The 19,261-nt window shown below is 42.7% G+C and overlaps 1 protein-coding gene across 3 annotated transcripts in view; it reads right to left on the minus strand.

The window, feature by feature from the left end:
- hivep2a (HIVEP zinc finger 2a) overlaps positions 1-19,261 on the minus strand; it is a 101,656-nt gene that overhangs the window by 71,640 nt on the left and 10,755 nt on the right. For all 3 annotated transcript variants that reach the window (XM_018682962.2, XM_018682965.2, XM_018682961.2), the window contains one exon: positions 13,290-13,347. The gene's annotated coding sequence lies outside the window, so the exon portion shown is untranslated. The remainder of the gene's footprint in view (positions 1-13,289; positions 13,348-19,261) is intronic.

Below are 19,261 nucleotides of genomic sequence, written 5' to 3' on the forward strand. Positions count from 1 at the left end.
TAGAGAGAAGCAGACGACTAGTTTGTCCTCTAGTGTATTTTTAGTATATGAACATCCATTGTATATCCAGGGAAAGTTCACACATCCAGCCTGAAGCGCCTGTTTCCAGGGTTCACCCAGCGAACTTTAAAAAATGCAGCTGTGTGTGGACTTCTCCTCCGTCTCTCAAGTTAATGCCTTCCTACATTTCCCAGAATGACTTTCAGCTATTCCTGAAAAGGCTCCACTTGTTCCTCAACATACTCTATACACAGCAGACATCATATGTATTGGATTCTGGTCTGTTTCCTTTGATTCCCACACATGTATTGATCCACGCAGCTGATACACTCACTGTGTTTTCTTTCACCTGCAACACAGAAGAATCATGTTCTTTCCTCCTTTGTTCTTCTTCTATAGTTTAACATTATGATATTTATATTCGTTTGGCCTGATTTGTGTTGAAGGACTTTAAATGTTAAACTCCAAACTCTATCTGCTGAGGAAGACCATGTGACACGGTCAAAAGCTTCTAAATGCAGTTTAAGGAGTATTTTTCTTATAACTGTGTCCCAGGCTTCTCTGTGATCAGATTTACAACTAAGATCTGTAATATTATTCAGTGTTTTTGCAGTTGTCACCTCGCAGGTGGGAAAGCTTCGTCTTCCTCATGCAGCTGAGTTCAGCTCAGATCATCAGACCCGAGCAGTCTCCACCTCAACATACACACACACTGCCTAAAAAAGCAGCACCCCATGGACAGAAACACAACACGTATAGCATAGCAATCTGCCACCGCACAGCAGCCTCTCTGCCCGGCGCTGGAATCCACAGCTCTGACATTTCTGCCCGCCACAAACCGAACGGGAAACCTTTAACGGCCTGAGGTTGGACTGAGAGAGAGATGGAGATAAATTACAGTGTTTGGTTTGGTGAGGAGAGCGAAAACCAAACGGGAGTGTGAGTGGGTTCACGTACAGCATGTCTGGCTCTGTACGAGTACATATACATCTATATGTCTGGATATGTGTGTGACTGCATGTGTGAAAGCGTGTACGTGTGTTTATGTGCAGTTCTCTACAAATGTGCTGCATATACACATAAACACGTGTATGTATGCAGTATTTAAACATCAGTTTAAGAGCCAAAATAAACTCACAAAGCTGTCGAGAAGCAGCTGATCTCTAACATGTAAACACATAAAAGTTGTGAAACGATAAAAATGCCAGAAAGAGAAAAAGGACACCAAAGAATGACAGTAAGAGACATGAAATCCAGCTGTGCTAACACTGGAATGTGTTAATGACTCCGGTCATTACAAAGTCAAACCTCAGCGTTATTACATGTACAGTACACACATTACATGCCCTGATGTACTTGGTACGTGTGAGATTGGAGGGTCAGCACTGATGTGAAACACCTGGACGATGTTTAAAGGTAAACAGTTTTACAGCTACTCCTACTCAAGTTTTACTTCATCATCCATTTGTTACACAAGAGAAGAAGACATCTAATATTTACGATTAAAACAAAAGAGTGTGGTGAAAACTGTTAGCTAAAGACATCAGCTCTCAAAAATGTCCTCAACTTTTTAAACAATGAATCAATTGATTGTAAAGTGACAGATTTGCTGCTAATTAAAATAATACTTTCAGCCCTAACATATCTCACATACATAAACACACAGTTGCCAGTTGTATGAGGTAAACTGAGCTAAAACTCCCATAATTGTGATGGTTCTAATGTTTGTTGTTGTTTTGGAGGCAGCAGTTCCTGTTTCTGTTGGACTGAGGTGTTTCTAATATTCAGTGGACCTTCACTGAGATAAACAGAGATGGAAGAAATATTAAAAACACCTCTTTTTCTATATAAGACAATAAAATCTTCACCCTACTTCTGTTTTTTCTTGCTGCACCTTGTTCTATGGGGTGTGTTTACCAACTCCACCCGTTAAAATAGGATGAAACCCCTCCTATCATATAAAACCTGCAGGTATGTCTGCTTCATCTTACCTGAGCAACGAGCAGAAACATGGGTCAGAGCTGCAAAAAAGGTGTTCCTGTTTTTCCAAACCTCTGTGTCTGAACTCTCCCTCCTGACACAGGTGTAAGTCATATCATTAAAAACACATGGGACTGTGCACGCTGGCTCAGTGTCACGGTTTACCGGGACACCTGATGGAACTGAGCCGTCGTTAACGAAATTTGTTTCACCTTTGCATTTCCTGCTACGACACGTCAAAACATTTGTCATGAAAGAGGATCTATAAAGTCCCCTATAAACTTCCTGTATCATGAAGATGTGTCTAAAAGGAAAGAAGGTGATCAGCTGAAAGGTGAGTTTAGTGCAGATCATTACACACATGGCATCAGTGGCTATTTTACACACAGGTGAGCAATTCTGCCCAAAAAAATGTAAGTATTTGGGAATGAAATACATTAAGATGACTCATAACGTGCTTTACTTTCATGCCAACAATCATGATTTTGGAAGGGACATCTCCATATTTACATTTTTTTGAAAAACGAGACTTTCTGAATATATTTGCATAGATATTTCTGGCCCTCAGCTGAAACGTCTCTGCGTTTAATATCCAGTGGGAATTAGAAAGATGGAGTACAGAGCAAAAAAAAAAATTACTGATGACATTAAGACAGTCTAACAAGAGATCACACACACAGACGGCTGACAGCTGCTTCTGATCCTCCTATGTAGTTTCAGTTAACGGAGAGGTCTAATATCACCGAGTTGTCAGCCAAATCCTGTCACTGACACCGTTATAGTACGTGTGTGTGTGTGTGTGTGTGAGAGAGTGTGTGTGTTTGTATCTCTCTGTGTGTCACAACATGGAAACACACTTCAGGTACTTTAAAAACAAACAGTGAATATATCTAAGTGTCTTCTAATTTCGCCTCGTGCCTCATCAGTTAAAAGACCGAAGATGAGGAGAGAGACAGAGACAGACCGTACGACTGACAGCTGAGAGGAAAAGGAGGATCTGTTTTGAATTTTTGGATTTTATTTTGCTGCATCTGGATAAAAGAGGAGAGGAGGAGGGGAAAGAAGACATAGGAGAGGAGAGAAGAAGAGAGAGGATAAGGGAGGAGAAAAGGAGATTGGAAAGAAGAAAACAGGAGAGAGGTTGAGACGAGGGCAGAGGGAAAGAATGATGGCAGGAGAGAGAGATGAACAAGGGGAGGAAAAAGTAGAGAAATGATAGGAGAGAAAAAGAGAGGAGGGGTGACAAAAAACAGGGATTAAAAGAAAAGAGAGGAGAACAAAGGAGGAAGTTTGAAAGAGAGGAATGAGGGAAGGAAAAGGCGAGAACGATAGGAAGAGGAAATGATGAGAGAAGGGGAGGATGTAAAAGAGGAGGAAAAGAAAGAAAAATGAAGGAGAAAGGAAGAGAAAAAGTGAGGTGGAAGAAGACATGAAAAAGAAGAGGAGGTGCTGAGGAAAAAGGAGGGGAAACCAAAGAAAATCCAGGAAGAGAGAGGAGGGGAGATGAAAATAAGGAGGAGGGGAGAAGGGAAGGCAAGGAGAAAAGACGTGAAGTGAGAGAGGAAAGGAAAGGAGAGGAGAAGAGGAGGGAAGGGAGACGAGACAAAAAAGAGGAGATGGACAAGAAAGTAGATGAAGAAATGATGAGATGAAAGGAGAGAAGAAAAAGATGTTGGAGGACAGGTGGAGAGGAGCGACTAGAAGGAGGAGAAGAGGGAGGAGGAGAGATGAAAAGGTGGGAGAGGAGAGGAGAGGACACGAGGAAAACCTAGGAGAAGAAGGAGAGGAGGAAATGAGGGAGGGCTGGGGAAGGAGAAAATACAGTGGAGAAGTAGACGAGCAGCAAGAAAAGAGGAGAAGAAAGAAAGAAGAAATGAGAGGCAAAAACCAAAGAGAAGAGGAAGAGAAGAAGGGAGAGGAAAGAGGAGAGGAGCACATCAGAGGAGAGACGAACACAGAGGAGACGAGTCAAGACAGGATGAGAACAGAGAGGAGAGGGGGATGAAAGGGAGGAGAGGATTGAATCCAGAGACGGATAGACAGAGCTTTGAAGAGGAGGAGGAGTGAGGGAGGGAGGGAGGAGAGAGGGGGATCAGAGTGAGTGAAGGATGAAACAGGAGGCGAAGGGACGGAGATAGAAGAGGGAGGCATGGATGGAGGGATGGAAAGGCTGTGAAAAAAGGAGGAGAGTAACACTCGAGATGAAAGGAGCAAGAGTCAGAGATAGAGAGTAAGAGAGGGAAAAGTTTAAGTCAACAGCTGAGGAAGAAGAGAAGAGGAAGAGGAGGAAAGTGAGGGATGACTGAAAGAACGTGAAGTTATTCTATCAATAAAAATACAAATGGCGACGATGCACCGGCTGCGTTCACTTCACACATCTGTCACAAAAGAGAAAATTACATGTTTTTCAAATGTTGGATGGAAAATAGAATATATCAGTTTGAAAAGAACCTCCATTTGGACGTGGAACTGTTTGTAGAGGAGGATGAATTTCAAAGGCGGACAGACAAACGCGTCGATCCAGGAGTTTGCGGGAAAAGTGGAGAGCTCTGCAATGCATTGGTGGTAATTGACTGTGACAGCTTTGAAAAAAAAAACAACTCAGAAATAAAACCTTAAACACAAGGAGACAATGTTAGCCAGCCCAGCTGTCAGTGTGCTGTAAAATAAGATATCACAATTACATTTTAGTAGCCTGTCAAAAAATATTGATAATAATCTAATAATTGTTTTAGTCTGACAATAAAGACGTCTGAAGACGTGAACTTGAGACGTGAACCTGCAGATGAATCAATAAAAAACTAAAAGGACGCTCAGTAGAGCGAATACCTCCTCCTCGTGGATCTCAACACCATAAATTATTTCCTGAAAATTTAGTGACTTCCTCCCCGATCTATCCCCCATCACTACGCCATGTTTGGTGTAAACAGGTTCAACTTTTTTTTTTCCTGCTGACAAATACGTAAACAGAAACAGATGAACTTATACTTCTTCTAGTAGAGCTTCAGAGCCGTGCACTACACAGATGAGTACCTTTACTAGCTTCCTAGTTCTCAGTCTCACTCTGGTTTTTGATCATCTAGAGGATGTGACAATGCATATCTGAGGAACCTGTTTACACAGCTACTGCATATACACAATCATAACAATATCCATGTTTCTATCAGTATCTGTGCAGACATGTTAATCCTCCACATCCAGCCACTTTCTGTTTGTTTTGGATAGAGTTTTAACTTTAAACTTTAGACGTTAGTGTAAAGAAACACATAATAGAGAGGTTCAACGAGAGCTACCGAGTCAGTGAGTGTGATCTTTGGAGTATTCCTCAGATTACTTCCAGTGAAAACTTTGTAGTTTATCTAAAAAATGCCAAAAAGAAACAGCTTTGATTTCAGCTCGACCCTGATGGATTTCCGAGTTCATCCAGTGAGAGCTTCAAAGGCTTTCACCGTAGAAGATAAAGGGTGGTTGGGTTTTGTCAACCTACAGAGGAGCATTTAATCCCTTGACTGGAGGAAAAGTATGAAGAAAATCTTTTGACTGAACACCATGAATGCTTCTTCTTCTTCTCCACCTTTACTGGTCCACATATTCAAATTGGGAGCTGCCCAAAGACGCCACACCTCACTGATGCTGGTTAAAGTCTTGCTAAAAGGTACCTCATTAAAAGCTGTGAGGCTGGAGCAGGCGTTAGACGTGCATGTTTCCCTCCCTCATCCAGGTATTATATGTAGGCCATAACATATATTTCTTCACACTTAAACACTTATGACTGCAGCAGAGACAGTGGGAGTGTGTTTTCAGGTCGTGCCAGATTTACTTCCTCTCTTTGAAGCGCTAATTCTTAGCCTGCATGGCCGCTCTCAACGCTAACTGTCGTTAGCATGTGCTAATCCCCTGTCGTATGACGGACGGGAGGAGCGAGGTGCTAGCCAGCTGTGCTAGCTTTTAAGCCTTAATACCCTAAGAGTGAGTGAGCTAGCGTGGAGCTAATCAGTCTTAATGCCATGCATATGGAGTTAGCTCCGGAGATGGCTAGCTACTGTAGCAGCAGCAGTGGCTAATCCTAGCAGCTACAAGAACAAGCCCAATCCCCTGTTTTCCCAAATATGTCAATTTTAGAAACTGCAGCATGAGATTAAGATTAGAGGAAGAGAAGAAAAACAGAGCAGAGGAGAGGGGAGAATATGTTGGAAAGAAGACGAAGCTCTGAACACTTGTAACGTGTTATTTGGGACGGACGCTCAGTTTTTGTTCCAGCTGAGGCAGAATGCACATACTTCATGATTCTGTCTGAACTAAAACGTCCGTCAAATTAATGTATGTCTCGTAAACGAGACGTAAAGATGAGGCATGAGGAGGTGGGGAAAGTTGAAACAACAGGAGAGGAAATACAAACTGAGTAGAAGCAGCAGGGAAGGTAAGAGCATTTAGAGCATTTCCCTAATTTTGCTGGGTTAAAAAAAATGGCTGAGACACACACACACACACACACACACACACACACACACACACACACACACACACACACTCTTTAGAGTGTTGACTTCCTGCGCAAGGACAGGAAATGAAGTCATGCTGGTGTGGGCACAGAAATATCTTGGTAGCTCTTATCTTTAAGTGCATGTGTGCGTCTGTACAAGTGCTTCAAACTGAAGCACCTGCTGCTCTCGTTCTCTCTCTCAGTCTAGAAAATCATAGCCTTCGGTCGGACCCCTCCTCCTCCTCCTCCTCCTCCTCCTTTTCCACTTCCTCCCGCTCCTCCTCCTTCCGTCCGTCACATGTTACAAGCCTGAGAGCCAGGGCACTGACATGGGCCACGATCTCTCTCTCTCTCTCTCCCTCCCTCCCTCCCTCTATCTATCTTTCGCTCTGTTTCGGGCAGGAAGCCACCAAGTGGCACAGCAGAGGCGAGCCACCTGTTCCTCCCTGGCAGAGGAGATCATGGAGGGATGGAGGGAGTGATGAAAAGATGAAGGCAGGGGGAAATGACAGGAGGGGGGAGCGAGGTGAGGAGGAAAGGCGCAATGATGGGGTGAGGGAGTGGAGGACGAGGGAGGGGTGAAAGGATGGAAATGAGGGAGGGATGTGAGGCAGGAGAAACAATAAAGGGTTAAAGGGAGGATGAAAGAAAGAAGAGAGGGAGAAGAAGGTATGGAAGAAGGGATAGAAATAGGGAAAAGGAAAGAGAGATGGAGCAAGAGATGCTGAAAAAGAAGGGGAGATGGAAGATAGGAGGAGGTATAGTAAGAGAAGAATGGAGGGAGAAATTGAAGGAGGGGATGAAAGAAGAGAGTGGACAATGGAGGAAGAAAAGAGGTTAACTGTGGCGGAAGTGAAGGGTAAGAAAGGGAATGATGGAGGGATATGAGAGTAAGAAACTGAGAGAAAAGGGATGAAAGAAGGAAGAGAGCAGACAATAAAAGAAGAGTTGAAACTGAAAGAAGGATGAGAGGGAGGAAAAGATGGAAGGATGAGGAACAAAAAGGAGAGAGGGCCGAACCGGAAAGAAAAGACTGGAACAGGTAAGAGAGAGGACGAGAGGGGAGGATAATGGGGGATAAGGTGAAGACAGAAAGGAAAAAGAAAAGATGACAGAGCGAGAGGAGGTGGAGGAGGTGACAGCGCCTAATTACAATCCCTCCCCCCTCCTCTTGACCTTGTCCTCCCTCCATTCATCACTCGGTCTCTCCTCCCACAAACATCCTGTCTCCCTCTGAATGATCCTTCAGCTGATGGGTCTCCACGTCATCCTGCACTCACAAGTCAGAAAAATCACCCGAAGGCTTTTCACTGTGAAAACACCACAAAGGTCAGATTCATGAATGAAGACAAAAGATTCCGTTCATCATACAAACATTTCAAACTCTACGTGTTATAAACGTTGGTTTCAAAATGTGTCACTGCTGTGTGTAACGTTCGGTGCTGATTAGTTAGTTTCAGCCTTGAAAACTCAGTTCGTTCACGTGGATCAATTCACAACGAACGATGAGAGGCGCTAATATAGTTCATGCTGTCATATTCACTACTTTATAGCTGAACCTGAGCAGCAGGACCAGCCCTACAAACACAAATGTTACATTTACACCACTGGTCAGCAGCTGTTGGGCTTTTCCCATCAGCTGTCACTCAATCAAAATGATTTCTTTTTTCTTTCTATCGATACTCGCTAAGCCTGTCGAGGACCACAGGTCTGCTGCAGGAACACACATGGCTAAAGCAGAAACCACCAGCTGACAACAGTGTCAGCAGCCCGGCAGGAGAGACACTCTGTGGTACACCTACACAGTTATTCTCATGTTTATCAGTGTTTTCTGTTTGGGTAGAAAACAAACAATCCTGCACTTGTACTTCGTTCATGCTGACAAACTCTGCTTTGCCTCATGAAGGTCTGAGGATCAGAACATTAACCCTTTAACTAATATCTGCTAGGATTCAGTAGCTTGTTTTATTTTAGTGATGCTAACGGCCTGCTGCTGGGGATGGCAGTGTCAGAGGATCCACCACTTTGTTCCACACTACAATGCTGTAGACATTCAGGTGAAAAGAACATAAACTCCTGACTTAGTTCACCCCTTGACCTGTTATCGAGCAGCACCAGCAGGTAAAGGTTTCCACTTGATTGGCAGAAAGTTTCAGTTTGTGCAACACTTACTCCAAATAACTGCAAACTAACGATCTTCCCAATCAGCCTCAGCTGTATTTTATCTTTAGCACGCTGACATACCACCAGTTTTCACACCTACTGTCATGATGAGTGTGTCTGCATGCTGACATTAGCATGTAGCTCAAAGCCTCACAGAACTGTTGGCATGGCCTCAGACTCTCAGTCCTGTTATTCCTGTTTATTCCTGTGGTTTATTAATGTTTTTGTGACTGACTAGAGGAGCAGGTAAAACACTAAGTGCCGGAAACTAATCAATCAAACAACCCAGTACAGAGAAACACAGTGGTGTCGAAACACAGATGAACACAAAGCACATACAGTCAGGATGTACAATCACACACAACGTATCACTGACGTAGACTGAACATGCATGGACCAAAGCAAATACACATGCAGAAGTGAACCACCTATGTAGAGTATAGACTCCCTAACACACACACACACACACACACACACACACACACACACACACACACACACACACACATATAGAGCATGTACAGGAAGTGTGCAGGCTGCAGAAGCAACAAAGCCGTCATTTGCATGAAGAACGATGCGGAAGCGAAACCAAAGCTCCTTATTGTGCTGCACGATACTCAGACACACCACTACACCCTCTCTCTCATACACACACACACACACACACACACACACACACACACACACAAACACACATATGTTCATGTTCATTCATAATGCATTCACTAGACCCTCACCTTAACCATCACAGCTAAATGCCTGACCTCAGCCCCGACCTAATTCTAAGCTGAACCATAGAACAGCCATGTGAAGGTGTGTAGTGGCTATAATGTCCTCACAGTGATGGTTTAGGATTAAAATTTGTCCACACAACCATAGAAATTCACATGCACACACACACATCAACACACACAGACACACACATACACACACTCTGCTTTCCATGTGATTTGAATCGACAAACAAAGAGGCCACTGGACTTCTGGGTACCTGGAGGAAATGGGAACCAAACTAACTGCTGTTGTCTCGGCAACAGTCATATCCCATAATGCTATTCAAATTCTGCTGCTCTGTTATCTCTTACACACACACACACACACACACACACATGAACACACACACACTCATTTAGAAGGAGGGAGGGAGAAGATGCTCAGCCAAAGGCCATTCATTTGGACACAGCTGTTCGTCAATACACATGATCGTCATTTTGCCCTGTGTGTGTGTGTGTGTGCGCGTGAGTGTATGTATGTATGTGTGTGTGCATACACAACTTCCTCTCCATGCGATGCTGTCAAGGGCACAGCTTGCATCCATCCTACCAAGCCGTGGTCGCCATGGCAACAGAACATACACTTCTTCTCCCACTTCACCTCCAGCTTTTTTTTTACTTTCTTCATTTGAACATACTATTGTGTGGGAGCGGAGGTGAATGTGTGTGTGTGTGTGTGTGTGTGTGTGTGTGTGTTTCAGTCACTTCCTGGTCAGTTTCGGCCAATCAGAGAACAGAGACTGATGTGAGGCTCTCATTGGCTTACTGTCCACTACTGGGTTTTTTTTTTTTTTTTCATTTTCAGTGTACTTCTCAATGTACCAACTCTGTGGTTACCATGGCGCCCGTATCCATTTGGTCTCTCTTTGTCCTCTCTCTTATTTTTTTGTTATTTCCCTTCATTCATTGGCAGTTTCAGCTATTTTTCATGGTTCTTTTTTCTCAGCTTTTAGATCTTGTGTAGATCTTGTATCGTGTGGTAATTTCTCTCTCTGTGTCTTTTTGAAACAGGGATCTATAGACCTGGAGCTTTCTGCCTTCTTTATACACTTATTGTTGGTTTTACTTTCATTTGTCACCCAGCTGTAGCTTTTATTATTGTTCACGCTGGATTTAGACTGCTTGATGAATCGATGATGATGAATGTGGCCTGTGTGTTTATGCAGCTTTACACCATTTTTGAGACAGATTTTTAAAATTTGGCCTAAAGAAATCATGAATCTGTAACATGTGCTGTGTCCAGAGAGAGTTAGACACATAAAGTAATGCAAGTCTTCAGTATTTCCCACCAAAAACGACACTTTCAGGCATTGATCCTTTGTCCAAAGACACTTAGATATTTGTCATCTGTCCTGTTTATTCTGTAGCCTGTGCAGTGCTGTGTTTGTACTGCTGGAAATTAAAACTAGAAGAGGAAGAAGAAAAAACAGAATCAGGGACAAATACAGCACATCAGCCCTGCTGTCAATTTGCCCCAGTGGCCAACTGTGGTACTGCAACACAAAAAATCCTCTGCAGATCAAGAAGTATTTTCTGAGGCACATCAGCTGCTGAGAAAGGTCACATGTCATGTCTGTGCATTTGAAGTTTTTCATGTGTCATTTAGCACAGTTTTGGGGTTAAGTTTAGGGAGAGAGGGACAGTTAGGGCTTAGTCAGGACAGAAATGATGCGGGGTGAAATGACACTGAAAAAGCAAAAAATGTGTAAGAACAGTTAACATGTTCTCGCCCGGGGACAAAACCATAGACACAATCACATCTGTAAGACTGCTGATAGGAAACCTAACATTACAAAGATGACTAATGATTACTCTTGAGAATACAGAGTGCGTCACACAACAGAGGAACAAACTGGGAACTGCACTCAGCCTTTATCATTTGTTTTCTTCATCCATCTTCTCCACACTGTCACATTCACACAGTTTGCTAAGTGTAAATTCAGACGGCACGTAACAATATGGACGTGCATGAAGCCATTCTTTCTGTCTCTCGCTGCAGCTCGCCACAGTTTGGAGCAGCCGTTGACATTTGTCACCTTCTACGTCCTCATAACCCACCTAACACACACAATATGTGCATTTTACAGCATGTGCACGGTCTGCAAGCACTGACGCACATCCTGTGTGCATGTTGTGTGTATTTGTGTGTGTTTTACAGGGATGACACTGTGCCAAGTTTAAAGGCCCACACCTTTGAGGCGCAGATAGTAATCTCTGCTTTACATGATCTATTTCTGTGCACTGTCTGACTCAACCACACACACACACACACACACACACACACAGTTTCGTGGGTGAGGACACATATACAAGGGGGGGATGATGTGAGAGTGAGGGAGAGATAGAGAAAGACAGAGGGTGTTTGGATGACATAGTTCATCTCATCTTTGATACGGAGCCGCCTGCTACACAGGAAGAGGAAGTGACACCGCACACAATACACTGCTTCTTCTACTATCCAGCGTATTTGCAACCGCTGCACATTTGAAAAAGAAAAAGAAAGCAAAGGGCCGGTCTCTAATCTTCAGCCTCCGATATCACTCCTCCTCCATCCTTCATGTTTTAGCCTCCACCTGTTTTAATCTCCACCACAGAAGCAATTACACACGTCCCTCTTCATGTATTATCCTGTATCTGGCTGTGCTCAAGTAACCTATTTTGCACCAGTGCTATTCTTCTACTTCTCCTTTCTCTATTATTATCTTGTTTTGTTTTGTGTCCTTCCTCACCTAAATGTTCAATTCCTTGTTTGCAAGATGCTCTTGACCTTTGACCTTCGCATTGATGCTGCTGCATGTACAGTCACATTTTGTCACACCAGCACTCAAATCTCTCCTTATTTTTCGATTAGCTTCTTCAGTTTTACACTGGCCGAGAAATTCATTTATCCTGACACAAAACTGTTGTGTCTGTGAACAAACGGCCACCAGATTATTGCTGATAACTTCTTCTGCGTGTGCAGAGAGCAGGAGTAGATCGGTGTGGAGCATGTAAAGGGAGCAGGCCTACAGAAACTTTACATGCTGGCAGGCAGCGGGACCATTAAAGTGAGCTTTTTCATTTACACTCCCAGCCGAGGTGACACCTCCGGTAACGAAGCTGGACGGTTGCCCCGGCAACCAGCCGGGAAAAAACAGCAAGAGTAATTCTGGTTAAATGAATACAGCTCAACTCTCTCCTTGTCTTACCGTCTGTTTCTCTGTGTGAGCCTCTCCCGCCCTCTCTCTCTCTCTCTCCCTCCCTCCCTCTCTCTCATGACAAAAGCATCAGCCATTTTAAACCATAACGATGGTTATTATTACAAAGACGGTCTTTTCCCACCATTTTCTCCGTGTTTTTTAGGCACTCTCACTTCCTGTCGGGAGATTCGACCTTAAATGTCGAGTTAAACTCACATAGTTTCTTTTCATTGGCTTAAATTTATCTTACTGTGAAATTTCCTGACATTAAAAGTATATTTTATATTAAGTTTCACATCATTTTACAGGATTTACTTGAGGTAATTTCACTTATAGTTATATTTCCCACCTGTTCTAAAGCATTTAATCCAAATTCCTAATTTTACATATCTTTTTCTTTCCACCTGAAATTTCATGTCATACATGTTAACTAACATGTTAACTAACCTTGACTGACAAACTACTGACTAACTATCCACGCTCAAGTTAGAGCTCACAGTAACAACTTTTGCTGCATAAAGTCACTTCATCTTATCTGATTTTTACTTGCTCTAATCAATACTTAACGTGACCTTATGACCCAGTTTATGTATCTTCACTTCCTGTCAAATGGTGACTCTGTCTACCTGTGACTGTGAGCTATAACCATGACACACACACACACACACACATAGAGACAGACACACACTGTTATCAGTTTCGCAGATCCTACCTGGTGTAACTGTTTGTACCCTGGTCCAGTTTAGCAAGTCCTCAACTGGTCACAGCCCCTGAGGGACAAAGAGATAGAGAGCATGATAAAGATGTACAGTACGTTTATGTAAATACACCTGGTGTTAACACACTCTCTGCAATATAAGACCATGTGCATTCAACATGGCTACCTCGCGGCCTGGAGTCCTGGCACAGCGCGACATGCGACACACCACCGGTATGTTTTTTAGGTAGTGTATCATGGTCTCATGGTTTTTATTATGTTTTTCAGGACAAAAGAAAAGTTTTTGTTGATGTCCGTGCAGTTTTCAAATTCCTGTATTGCCAAAAAAATAAGAAGCCTATATAATATACAGTATATGGCTAAAAGTCCTCGTCCCAGTGTTGCTCTTAAAGCAGCAGTTCAAACATTTTGAGAAATATTAATTTTCTGCTGAGATGCTTCTCTCACATGTGTCTGTTAAATACAAGGCTACAGGCAGCAGCTCGTTAGCTTAGCTTAAATCAAAGACTGGAAACAGGGGAAACCGTTGGCCTGGCTCTGTTTGAAGCTAACAAAATCTGCCTACCAGCACCACTAAAGCTAGCTAAATAACATTATAGAGCATTTTTTAAATTTGTACAAAACCGAAGTAACTCTCTGGAGTCTCCAGTGGTTGCCTGGCAAACGCTCCCAACCAAACATTTGTGGCAAACTGTCATAGCATATTATCCAAAGGCAGTAAGTGTATTTCCCTGATGATATTTTAGGCAGTGCCCTGAACTCTGTGGCAACAGTTTGTGTTTGACTCTGTGCACAAAGCCAGCTCCATAAAGAAACGGTTTTCCCAAGTTGGTTTGGAAGAACTCAGCCGGCCTAAGTAGAGCCTCAACATCGACTGAGAGTCAGATCTTATCACTCAACATCAGGCCTGGACCTCACTCAAATCCTAATGGGAGCAAATACTCTGCAGACCTCTTCCAAAATCTGGTGGAAAAGGTGTAAAGTTCTTTTGAATAGTTTTAAAGGTCAAAAGGTCATGAGACTCTCTCAGCGTATAAATATCAATGTAGTATTTAAATCTATGTCAGGAAAATAATAAAACAAGAGTGTTTTCTTTGTAAAAAAATCTCCCTGACATGCTGGTCCTGTGGTTTGTAATCATAAATTTCTAAAAACACTTCTTCATTCCCCAAAGTCTCTGTTGTTTTCGTAGCAGATTCTGAGCGTTTGACATTGACATTTCAAACCCTTCGATGAATCCAACAACAAACAAATAAAAACAGATGACACACTGTTTCAGAGTTTCAGATCACTCGTGTCATCCGTTTGTCATCTTGATTTTCAGTTTTCTTTTGTCACTTTTTTTCTTTTGGGTGTTTTTTTTTTTTTTTTTAAGCCCATTGGGGTTTCTAGTCTGTCTCACCCGCTGAGATTGGATTTCTTTTCAACCTCTGATATTTTTTGAAGTGTTTTTATCTTTTGTATGGATATGCAAATAACAGAGGTGGCTGTCTGTGTGTTTTCACTGTACCACTGCTAACACTCAGACTGGGCAGAAAGGCCTGGGAACAGAGCACCAACCTGGTTCACCACACTGATGTAAGGTTAAGGTTTGGTGTTACCATGTACTGAGTTTTAATGAAAAATACTCCTCTATTTAAAAAAAACAAGAGAAACAAGGACGGCTATGAAAATATTTCTATTAATAGATGATGAAGAAAAACTAGAGCATGAATGGCTGAATTTACCGATTATATTTCCTTAAATAACAATAAAAAGTAGCTAAATTACCTTATTTTTGTCATTTTTATAACCCAGTTTTCACCAGATTTACATCATCCTTTATTTTTGAACAAGAAAATCGTCTCTAACAGATCTAAACAGCCCCATTTACTCATTTTACACATTAAGAAAATGCCATAGATACATTTTGATGTCAGTTACTGTAAACAAATAAATCCCCCACACCAAAAGACGTCATCAGTCTGTGACGTTCAGCTCGTTCCAGTAATTATTTAATAACAAGGTTTTGTAATTTACCACTTTTGGTTCACCTACTTCACCTAAACCTGCTTCATGTACGTCATGTAGATTTCCTACATTTCCCAAAATGCCTTTGGACATCCCCAAGAGACAATACCAGTATGCAGCAGTGTTTTACGTGTGTGTAGAAGGGCATGGGCGGGAGTTTGATGAAAGTGAGATTTTCACGCTTTACTCAAAACTCAACAACCACGTTTGTCACCTCAACGTATTCTGGTTCTGGTTTCATTCCTGCGGGGGCAACAGAGCAAATTTCTCGCCGTATGACTGTTGAGCATGGTGCAAAATAGCGGCTGTAGATCGTAGAGTGACTGACATCAAACACAGATGGTTACCGCTGTTTTACTGTGGAGCTGAAACTTTTTTTTTTTCAATCATGCTAAACTGGAGCTGCTGGGAACACAACGTCATGTCACGTCATCGACATTTGAGCAACAGTCTGTTTCTGAATAAGAACAACAATGAAACTTAATGATGACTTGGTTTGAGTGCAAACAGGTTGTGTGACATTTTAATAAATCTAATCTCAACCATTCTAAGAAACAAGTTATAAACGACAGTCAAAGACCAGGATCTAAAGACTTAGGAGGTTGCTATTTGGCACAATGACGACCTGAATGTTTTGTATCTCGCTCTAATCTCTCCAAGCTTAAAGGACACTTAGTTTTCTTAAATAAACTTGCTTTCTTACACGGAGTCAAATCCTTTCTGTGCTTGTTGCTCCTGCAAAGCGTTCAGCATAGCTACGCATAAATATGGAAAGCGTGGGATAACTCCTAGCCGAGCTCTGTCGAAGGTGTCCTCTCACCATCCAGAAGTCGTATTTACAGGTTATATCATTATCATCTAGTTCACACTGTAAAGTAGAAATCACTGGGGTTTCCAAGCAGTTAGCTCATTTAGTAACCAGCTTACACAGCAGGGCCCAGTTTCTTCTCTTCATTTTATTTACTCAGAAATCCCAAGTGAGTCTTTGATGTATTGGTGGCTAACCTGCTAGCTAACAAGATGCAACCTGTAGATGCTGTAGGAGAGCTGTTGGAAGCCATGTAGCTGCTTCCCTCTGCCTCCAGCAATCGTGCTAAGCTAGCTTGTTCCCACTGAACAACAGGGAGGGTTTCTGCATATTCACAAGCAGCTACAGGGAAAAGAAAAGTATCTGAGACCGTCACGATGCTGTTGTTCACCAGAAAGTACTTTACAGAACAAAATAAAGACATGCTCCAGTAGGTCAACAGCTCAACCCCGACTCCTACGAATTATGTTTTTGTTCACAATTAAACCACAGTGACAAATACGTTTTGAAGGAAATTTGTTGCAACCATGCACAACAGTCCACAGACTCCAAGCAGGCTAGAAGGTAGTACAGTACTACATGCATGTCTGCAAGGAAATAAGAGAGGCTTAAGATTATAAAAAATATAATCTGGTCACAAGTGTTTCCCACAAAATGTAGTTTCTAAGCAAGTGTGTCAAAGAGTTTTAAATATTGCAATAAAGAACAGTACAGGAAGAAACAGATTTAGATGAAGAGACTTGTACTGCTCTTACACCTTGAGCACATCATCAGGGGAAACAGCACCTTTTACAGTGTTAATCAGATGGCATGGCTTCAGTGGTCGCGGCTGTTGACTGTAGGAGTTAAACCGCACGTGATTTATGATCCATTCACAGAATATTGGCAGCGTACAGTAAAGGGAAAACTGGATAATGGCTGTTGCAGTTGGGATTTTCTGATTACAAAACACTGATTTAGCTCTACTGTCTGATGCATAAATGCATGAAGTGAGACTAATTACAAGCCGTTGAGAAAGTAGGCCAGTTTGGGTAAAGGTCTCTCTCTCTCTTTCTCTCTCTCCCTCTATCTCTCCATCATCTCCTTGTCCAGTTAAATAGCCACACACACACACACACACACACACACAGAGTCCACCTGACAGCCCATCCACTGCCTCCCTTTGAGTAAAGAGAGGTTGGGTTACAATATCAGCCTCTTTCCCTGTTGCGCACACAAACAAACACACACATAAACACACACACACACACACTCTTTCTAGCAAGAAGAAAACGAAGGAGAGCGATCATATTTCCCCGCTCGTTAAAAAGCTGCCACGTGGTTGGCTAACGTGGAGTAACAGACGTGTCAATCAGCAGCAAGGTGAGCGCTGATTGGTTCCTGGTGATAAAATAAAATGTCCTCAGACGGCTGTTGTATAGGGACTGAGAGAGGGAGAGTTTCCTTTTGTACAGCTGAGGACAACAAGCCGACACACACACACACACACACACACACACACACACACACACCCGACTGAGCGAACTGCTTCAGATGAAAAGTGTGTCAGCAGCTGACAGAACAGACACACTCCTCTGTTGGTACAGCTTGGAAACCTCTCATCCTCTCTCCTCTCCTCTTCCTGCTCTCAGTTACTCCTCGTCCTCTCCTCTCCTCTCTCCTCTCCTCGTCCTCTCCTCTCTCCTCTCCTCTCCCACCATCTTGTTCTTTTTTAACTTCTTTCCCCTCACGTTCTCCACTGGCTCATTCTTTCTCCTCCTCTGTCCTCCTTCTCTCCCATCACCTTCCTCTTTTCCATTTTTTTCCTATCCTCTCTCATCCTTCTATTTCCATCCTTCCTTTTCTCTCTCCTCCTCTTATTCCCTCATCTCCTCTTCCTCCACTATCATCCCCTCTTCTTCTACCTTAGTTTACTCCCTCTTCCTCCTCTCCTCTCTTAAACTCCTCCTCTCTTCCAGGTGTAGTTCAAACAGGTATAAAAACCAAACCACAGAGGAGCAGTTTACCAGGAGAAACCAGTCAACCAACTCATTAGGCTTTATGTGTGTGTGTGTGTGTGTGTGTGTGTGTGTCTTAATAATTTAGCCATCGCTGTCAGGACCTCGGTCACCGGCGCGCTCTCAGGTTCCTCCACAGCTCTCAGGTGATCACTCACACACACACACACACACACACACACACACACTCCAGCGTGAAGTTTAAAATCCTCTTTAAATGCTCTGAATTAATTTCTCTGTGGAGGGAGCCGTTCACTGTGCTGCAGGTGCATCATGTTGCAGTGCAGGTGCTGTTTATTAGCAATAATCCAGTGTGATGTGTTAGAATAACAAACTGAATGAAGCAAAGAATCATACAACTCAAAGTGGAGCGGTGTTTCCTCTGTTGATTTATGTATTAAAGAGCCAAATCAGTGAAAGGTTAAAGGTTAAAGGTTCACTCTTAATACCTGATGACCTTACAGTATAGAGTATGTATTTAAACATGTGTGTCTTATAAAGAATTTAAAGTTTCATATTTGACACTTTTCTGGTGTTTTACTTGAAGAAACCATCTCAGTGTCGTTTTAAATCTCCTCTCTCGCTTCTCTCTGGAGCTCTAGCAGGAACAGGCCGCTAAGTGCCCGTCTCTGAGCGTCTCTTCTGATTGGCTGACTGTTTTCTGAGCGACTCGCTGCCAGGCCAACCACAGGTAACAGATCGTAGCCTACTGCTGTAGCTTGGTAAAACTCAGCGGTGAATGCAGATGAGGAAATGAACCAAACAGACGTCAAATTCAGACTAAAATGCTCTGGTATTTCAGAAAAATAAACATAAGCCACTGGACTGATATTAATATGCTTCAGAAGGCTGTGCAGTGATACACCAGCTTCCTGACGTCCAGGGAAATGACTGCTTGGTGTTACAGAAAGTTATGGAAGTCCTGACGGCTCATTGGATTCAGTGCTTTGATATTTTCACAGTATTTACTTACATAACACCTGGATCTGCTTTATGATTTAAAAAGATATATAAATCTCTACATTACAGAGAGCAGAGGAGCTGTAATGAGCGAATGTTGACTGATTTACATAGACTGTGATCTAAGTCATCAAGAACGAGCACTAGATACACGATGTTACTGAGAGAGAGAGAGAGAGAGTGTCTCTAAG

The sequence above is a fragment of the Lates calcarifer genome, linkage group LG7_1, assembly GCF_001640805.2.
Source record: "Lates calcarifer isolate ASB-BC8 linkage group LG7_1, TLL_Latcal_v3, whole genome shotgun sequence".
NCBI classification, from domain to species: Eukaryota; Metazoa; Chordata; class Actinopteri; family Centropomidae; genus Lates; species Lates calcarifer.